At 36.1% G+C, this 7975-nt stretch overlaps 1 non-coding gene across 1 annotated transcript; it reads right to left on the reverse strand.

Annotated features, from left to right (window-relative positions):
- Positions 1 to 239: 239 nt before the first annotated feature.
- On the reverse strand, positions 240 to 347 carry LOC112726047 (small nucleolar RNA R71). Its single transcript, XR_003165117.1, has one exon. It is a non-coding gene; the product is annotated as a small nucleolar RNA R71 (small nucleolar RNA).
- Between the last annotated feature and the right edge of the window lie 7628 nt (positions 348 to 7975).

The raw sequence follows: 7975 nt of genomic DNA on the forward strand, positions 1-7975 counted from the left end.
AGTTTCATGGACTTCCATCTGAAGATCCTTTTCAGTTCTTAACTGAATTTTTGCAGATATGTGATACTGTTAAGACTAATGGAGTAGATCCTGAAGTCTACAGGCTCATGCTTTTCCCGTTTGCTGTAAGAGATAGAGCTAGAATATGGTTGGACTCTCAACCTAAAGACAGCCTGAACTCTTGGGATAAGCTGGTCACGGCTTTCTTAGCCAAGTTCTTTCCTCCTCAAAAGCTGAGCAAGCTTAGAGTGGATGTTCAAACCTTAAAACAGAAAGAAGGTGAATCCCTCTATGAAGCCTGGGAGAGATACAAAGGACTGACCAAAAAGTGTCCTACTGACATGCTTTCAGAATGGACTATCCTGGATATATTCTATGATGGTTTATCTGAGCTATCAAAGATGTCATTGGATACCTCTGCAGGTGGATCCATTCACCTAAAGAAAACGACTGCAGAAGCTCAAGAACTCATTGACATGGTTGCTAATAACCAGTTCATGTACACTTCTGAGAGGAATCCTGTGAGTAATGGGACGCCTATGAAGAAGGGAGTTCTTGAAGTTGATACTCTGAATGCCATATTGGCTCAGAACAAAATATTGACTCAGCAAGTCAATATGATTTCTCAGAGTCTGAATGGAATGCAAGCTGCATCCAACAGTACTCAAGAGGCATCTTCTAAAGAAGAAGCTTATGATCCTGAAAACCCTGCAATAGCAGAGGTAAATTACATGGGTGAACCTTATGGAAACACCTATAATTCATCATGGAGAAATCATCCAAATTTCTCATGGAAGGATCAGAAGCCTCAACAAGGCTTTAATAATGGTGGAAGAAACAGGTTTAGCAATAGCAAGCCTTTTCCATCATCCACTCAGCAACAGACAGAGAATTCTGAGCAGAATCCATCTAGCTTAGCAAACTTAGTCTCTGATCTATCTAAGGCCACTGTGAGTTTCTTGAATGAAACAAGGTCTTCCATTAGAAATTTGGAAGCACAAGTGGGCCAGCTGAGTAAAAGAATCACTGAAATCCCTCCTAGTACTCTCCCAAGCAATACAGAAGAGAATCCAAAAAGAGAGTGCAAGGCCATTGACATAACCAAAATGGCCGAATCCAATGAGGGAGAGGAGGACGTGAATCCCAAGGAGGAAGACCTCCTGGGACGTCCAGTGGTCAATAAGGAGCTTCCCTTTGAGGAACCAAAGGACTCTGAGGCTCATCTAGAGACCATAGAGATTCCATTAAACCTCCTTATGCCCTTCATGAGCTCTGATGAGTATTCCTCTTCTGAAGAGAATGAGGATGTTACTGAAGAGCAAACAGCCAAGTTTCTTGGTGCAATCATGAAGCTGAATGCCAAATTATTTGGCATTGATACTTGGGAAGTTGAACCTCCCTTGTTCATCAATGAACTAAGTGATCTGGATCAACTGACATTGCCTCAGAAGAGACAGGATCCTGGAAAGTGTAGAACCTATGCACAATTACTCAAGAGGGGGGGGGTGAATTGAGTATTGCAACAACAATGAATCTTTTTGCGAAAGTTAAAGACAATATACAAAAGTGTTATTGTACTAGTATTTTTCCAAGAGCTTAACTCAATTGCTAAGCATTTATAAGGAGCTTTTACTTTCCAATAGACACCGACTCAAATAAATTGATCAAGCTTTTCACCAATCGGACTTAAGCTATTTCTTAAGTACTTACGAAGCTACTTTTCGATCACAATTTATTTGCTCAAAGGTAAAAGACAATAATATTGAAGAGATGAGTTTGGAGAGATGAAAACGCTATTTAGAGTGGTTCGGCACAATCCTTGTCCTACGTCCACTTTCTTTCTCAATCGCTATTGAGAAGTTCCACTATTGCCAAGCTTCAAGGTGCTCGCGCAAAACCTTTTACAATCCGAGTCCTTAGTTTCTAACACCTCACGGTATATGATCACCACTCGTATACTAACCCACTCCACTTAGAGATACCTTCTCTAAGATTTGCCTTGAGTACTTAGTATACTCCTTTGGTATCCTCACCGACTATAGTGTTTATAACTCTTGACTCAACCTTGGAGATCACACTCCAATTTACAAAGTGTTACAAGAAAACAATTCTCAAAGAATTGTTGAGATGAAATGAGTACTCTCTAGAAGAGTGTATGATTACAAGTTTAGCACTATTGAACCAATTGATATTGCTCTCTCAAATTGTGTATTATAACACCTTAAAAATGTGTAGAATGAAAGAATATGAACAAGATAGTTTGCAAATACTCACATGTGTGAAATAAGGCTTCAATCCATCTATTTATAGACTCCCCAAACCTTAGAAACGTTGGGGAGTTAATGGGATGGAGCCGTTTTGTTAAAACTAGCCGTTTTTTATGTTTTTGAATCATTTGCATCGATGCATAACACTTTGCATCGATGCAAATGTGTCTTTGAAGCTGAAATTTGAATTTTCAGCTAGGTTGCATCGATGCAAACATCTTTGCATCGATGCAAAAAGTCGTTGCATGCTTTGCATCGATGCAAACCTTAAAGAATGGCTTAAAATCACTTCAAAATACTTAGGATTGATCTCAAACTTGTTGGAGTCAATTCCTATGCTTTTATACCTTTGAAAACAAGTTTTTAAACCATTTGGCTAGCATCGAATTGCAAGATGTGCATCAAAACATGTTGTGAGTGTGTGTTGAGAGATTTTAGCAATTGGTTCTTAACAAGAAGTTACCTAAGTCCTAAGACACTATACTTGTCTTCAAATGTTGTGGACTTGAGTTTCTTGTTGTTGTTGTGTTGCTTTCAATTCTTCATTCCTCAATGTTGAATGTTGGTTGATCTTTCAACATGCTTGTTCATTCAAGTTGTTTGTTGGTTTGTCTTTCATGTCGTTTGTTGGTTTGTCATTCATCAAAACCTACGAATACAAACTTCGCATACAAGCAACATGATTTACAATTTCCCCCTTTTTGATAATGACAAACCAATTTTGAGGATATGCATTTATAAATGATTTTGAAAGCAACAATAATGCACTTTGTTTTATAGAAAGCTTTGGAGAAGACTTCACAAAAAAATTTTTTGCAGGAGTTCCCCCTAAATATGTGCATTTGTTCCCTTAAAGGGCGTTTTTCAAAGAAAACGATTTAGATATCAAAAGTTTTTTTTGCTTAGCGGAAGTCTTTTTGAAATCATTGTTTCGCAAACTTATTTTTCAAATCCTCAAACTTCTTCTTTTTCAAAAGTTAAAAACTTCAAATATCCTCAAACTTTTCTTCCCCCTTTTGACATTATCAAAAAGAAAGGAGTTTGAAATGTGTCATAGAAGCATGCATAAAACAATGAATTTTTTTAAGTTCAATATCTCTATTAATCTCAAGGATGAGATATTCCCCCTTTCAAAAAGAATTTGATTTCCTCTTTTTATATATAACAAGCATGCATAATTCCCCCTAAAGAAGTGAAATATATTAAAGCATGCACATTAACTTAAAATAGGGGTACCAAGCCTATTTTGAGTTATTCACCAAATAAGCATACAAGCATTAATCATTAAACAAAATTATGAAGGAAATATCAATTAAACCATTATAAACTTCAATTTGTTGATCCTCCATTGTTTATAATCTTCAAATTTTTCAATCTACCTCAAGATCAACTCATAAACCTACAAAACAATGGCTAATTGGATATCTCCAATGCTTAAGTTAGTAAGAGATACAAAAATAGTAATATCAATGCAATGAATTCAAACAAATCATATTAGATTAGAATCCAAGATACCAAGTTCATTTCAGATGTTAAAAAAACTTTCTTTACATAAAGGTTTAGTGAAGATGTCCGCTAGTTGTTTACTAGTTTCGACAAATTCAATAACCACATCACCCTTTTCAACATGGTCTCTTATGAAGTGATGTCTAATCTCAATATGCTTGGTTCTTGAATGTTGAACCGGATTCTTGGTTAAATTTATTGCACTAGTATTATCACATTTGATAGGAATGTGATCAAGCATGAGTCCATAGTCCACAAGTTGTTGTTTCATCCATAAAATTTGGGCGCAACAACTACCGGCGGCTACATACTCGGCTTCGGCGGTAGACAAGGCTACACTTACTTGTTTCTTACTATGCCATGAAACAAGAGAGTTTCCTAGCAAGTGACAAGTGCCGCTAGTGCTTTTCCTATCCAATTTGCAACCGGCAAAATCGGAATCGGAATAACCAATCAAATCACAAGTGGATCCTTTCGGATACCACAATCCAACATTTAATGTTCCTATGAGATACTTCATAATCCTTTTCACCGCACTTAAGTGAGATTCCTTAGGATTAGTTTGGTATCTCGCACACATGCATACACTAAACATGATATCTGGCCTACTTGCCGTTAGATAAAGCAATGATCCTATCATGCCTCTATACTTCTTTACATCTATGTTTTTACCTTGTTCATCTTTGTCAAGGTAGCAAGTAGTGCTCATTGGTGTGTCCATTGCCTTAGCATTGTCCATTCCAAATCTTTTGAGCAATTCCTTGCAATATTTGGTTTGGCCAACGAAAGTTCCTTCTTTTCCTTGTTTGATTTGAAGACCAAGGAAGAAGTTGAGTTCGCCCATCATGGACATTTCAAATTCACTTTGCATGAGGTTTGAGAAAAACTTGCAAAGTGATTCGTTAGTTGAACCAAATATTATGTCATCGACGTAAACTTGTACCAAAAGGATATTTTTGTTTTCAATCATGATAAATAAAGTTGTATCAACCTTCCCTCTTCTAAAACCCTTTTCTATTAAAAACTTGCTCAAACGTTCATACCAAGCTCTTGGAGCTTGTTTAAGACCATAAAGAGCTTTCTTGAGTTTAAAAACATGATTAGGATTTTCATAATCCTCAAAACCGGGAGGTTGTTCAACATATACTTCTTCTTGAATGAAACCATTAAGAAAGGCACTCTTAACATCCATTTGATAAAGTTTGAAGTTATAAGAGGATGCAAAAGCAAGTAACATCCTAATAGCTTCTAATCTAGCTACGGAAGCATAAGTTTCGTCATAATCAATGCCTTCCTCTTGATTATAACCTTTAGCTACTAATCTAGCTTTGTTTCTAACAATTGTACCATTTTCATCGAGTTTATTTCTAAAAACCCATTTTGTTCCTACAATTGTTTGATTACTTGGTTTAGGCACCAATTCCCAAACGTCATTTCGTTTGAATTGGTTAAGCTCCTCTTTCATTGCCATAACCCAATGTTCATCATCAATTGCGGACTCAATGGTAGATGGTTCAATTTGAGAAACAAAAGCACTATATGCAAATAAATTTCTAAAAGTAGATCGAGTTGTTACCCCTTTCGAAACATTACCAATGACGTTGTCTAGAGGATGATCCTTTGAAGTACGCCAATCCTTTGGAAGTGCATTTATTTGTGCTTGTGATGGTTCAATTTCTTCAACTTGAACACTATCCTTTGTTGAGCTTGTAGAGGCTTCATTTAAATCTTTTTCTTTGTCTTCACCATTCAAATTTAGTGAATCAAAGTTTTCTACATTTTCATCAAAATCTTTTCTAGCACAACAACGGTTAGTTTCATCAAAAGCGACATGAATACTTTCTTCCATAGTCATGATGCGTTTATTATATACTCTAAAAGTTAAAGAGTAGCCTAAGAAGATTCCTTCATCAGCCTTAGCATCAAATTTGCCTAAGTTATCTTTTCCATTATTTAGAATAAAGCATTTATAGCCAAAGACGTGAAGGTGGGAAATATTTGGCTTTCTTCCTTTGTACAATTTGTACGGTGTTTTCTTAAGAATAGGTCGAATGATAATCCTATTCATAACATAACACGCGGTACTAACCGCATCCGCCCAAAAGTACTTAGGAATATTAGCCTCATTGAGCATAGTTCTCGCCATTTCTTCTAAATGACGATTTTTCCTTTCAACCACACCATTTTGTTGTGGTGTTCTAGGAGAGGAAAAATTATGCTCAATGCCATTTTCTTCACAAAAAGTTTCAAAAAGATTGTTTTCAAATTCTCCACCATGATCACTTCTAATAGATGATATATGCAAATTCTTTTCATTTTGAATAACTTTGGCTAATCTTTTGAATGCTCGAAATGCATCACTCTTGTTTGCTAGGAACAAGGTCCATGTAAATCGAGAGTAATCATCAACAATAACTAGAGCATAGTAATTGCCACCAAAGCTCATAGTCCTGGAAGGACCAAATAAATCCATGTGCAAAAGTTGTAATGGCCTTGTTGTTGAAACAATGTTTTTAGATTTAAAAGAGGCCTTTACTTGTTTTCCCTTTTGACATGCGTCGCAAAGGACGTCTTTTTCAAAATGTAGCTTTGGTAAGCCAATTACTAACTCTTTAGAGACCAACTTGCTAAGATGGTCCATGTTAGCATGAGCTACTCTACGATGCCATAACCAAGTTTCATCATTTTTACTAACAAGGCATTTCACATCATTTGAGGAAACTTCATCTAGATTAATCATGTATACATTGTCAACACGGTGTCCAATTAGCACAATTTCATTAGTGTCTTGCCTTTTTATCAAACAACATTTTGAGTCAAAGGTGACTAAGTTTCCTTTGTCACAAAGTTGGCTAACACTAATGAGATTATGTTTGAGACCTTTGACAAGTATAACATTATCTATGGAGGTAGAAGAATTTTTACCAACTTTTCCAACGCCGATTACTTTGCCGGTGTTGTTGTCTCCATAGATCACGTTTCCTCCGTTTGTAGGCTCTATTGCGGTGAACTTTGATTCATCGCCGGTCATGTGTTTGGAGCATCCACTATCAACATACCAATTTGTATCCTTAGCTCCAACACGTACCTACAAAACAATTAAAATTGGGATTTAGGTACCCAAGTGAATTTGGGTCCTTGATGGTTAGTATGAGCATAATGCCCATAAGGTGCCCATCTCGTATCTTGACTACGAAAGTTTATATGTTTAATTCTAGTAAAGCATACGGGTGCTATATGACCTACTTTATTGCAATAATGACATATGACATTTGGATTATGCATCCTATGCATGTTTCTAAATGGTTGCCTAGGTTGTTTCCTAAATGCAACATCTTTTGATCTATATGCATTGTGATTATAATTTCTAAATGAAGCATGTTGAGGAGGATGTTTAAAGGCTTCATTCCTTTTAGGCATGCTTGCCTTTTGGGCTTGCGGTTGCCTAATAGGAGTTTTAGTATTTTTAAATTTTCCTTTTTCAAAACCTAAACCTTCCTTATTATGAACATGCTTTTGGTTTTTCAACATTTTATCTAAGTTCTTTGAAGATTCATTGAACTTAGCTAAAGTGTTCTTAAGAGTTGTAATTTCATTTTCATGCATTTTACAAGATTTGTATGGATCACTACTTGTGCTACACTTATCTTTTCCAAGATTGATATTCTCGTTTTTCAACATCTCATTTTGTTTTAAAAGATCCATATTCTTTTTCTTTAGGAGAGAATAATCTTGGGTAAGTTTTGTGTACACCTCAAGTAAGGCATCATATTCATCTTGTAAATTAAAAGAAGTGGAGTTGTCATTACTAACCTTTTCTTCGCTTGCCATTAAGCAAAGATTTGCAACCTCGTCGTCATCGGAGTCGGTTCCTTCGTAAGTGATTTGGAGTTTATCCCAAATCTCTTTAGCGGTTTCACATGTAGAGATCTTCATATAATCATGCTCGTTAAGTGCACAATGAATGAAGTTGATGGCTTTATCATTCATTGCCACTTTCTTCCAATCATCGTCACTATATTCATTTTCTCCTTTCGGTACTTGCTTTAAGACGGAGACTTCTCCTTCTTTAGCGCTTGTTGTCTTTGTTGGAATGTGATTTCCATTCTCAATCACTTTCCAAATTCTCACATCTTGAGAACGGATCCAAATTCTCATCTTATTTTTCCAATAAGAGTATTTTGTTCCGCTAAAAAGAGGAG

Source organism: Arachis hypogaea, chromosome 11 (assembly GCF_003086295.3).
Source record: "Arachis hypogaea cultivar Tifrunner chromosome 11, arahy.Tifrunner.gnm2.J5K5, whole genome shotgun sequence".
Taxonomy (NCBI): domain Eukaryota; kingdom Viridiplantae; phylum Streptophyta; class Magnoliopsida; order Fabales; family Fabaceae; genus Arachis; species Arachis hypogaea.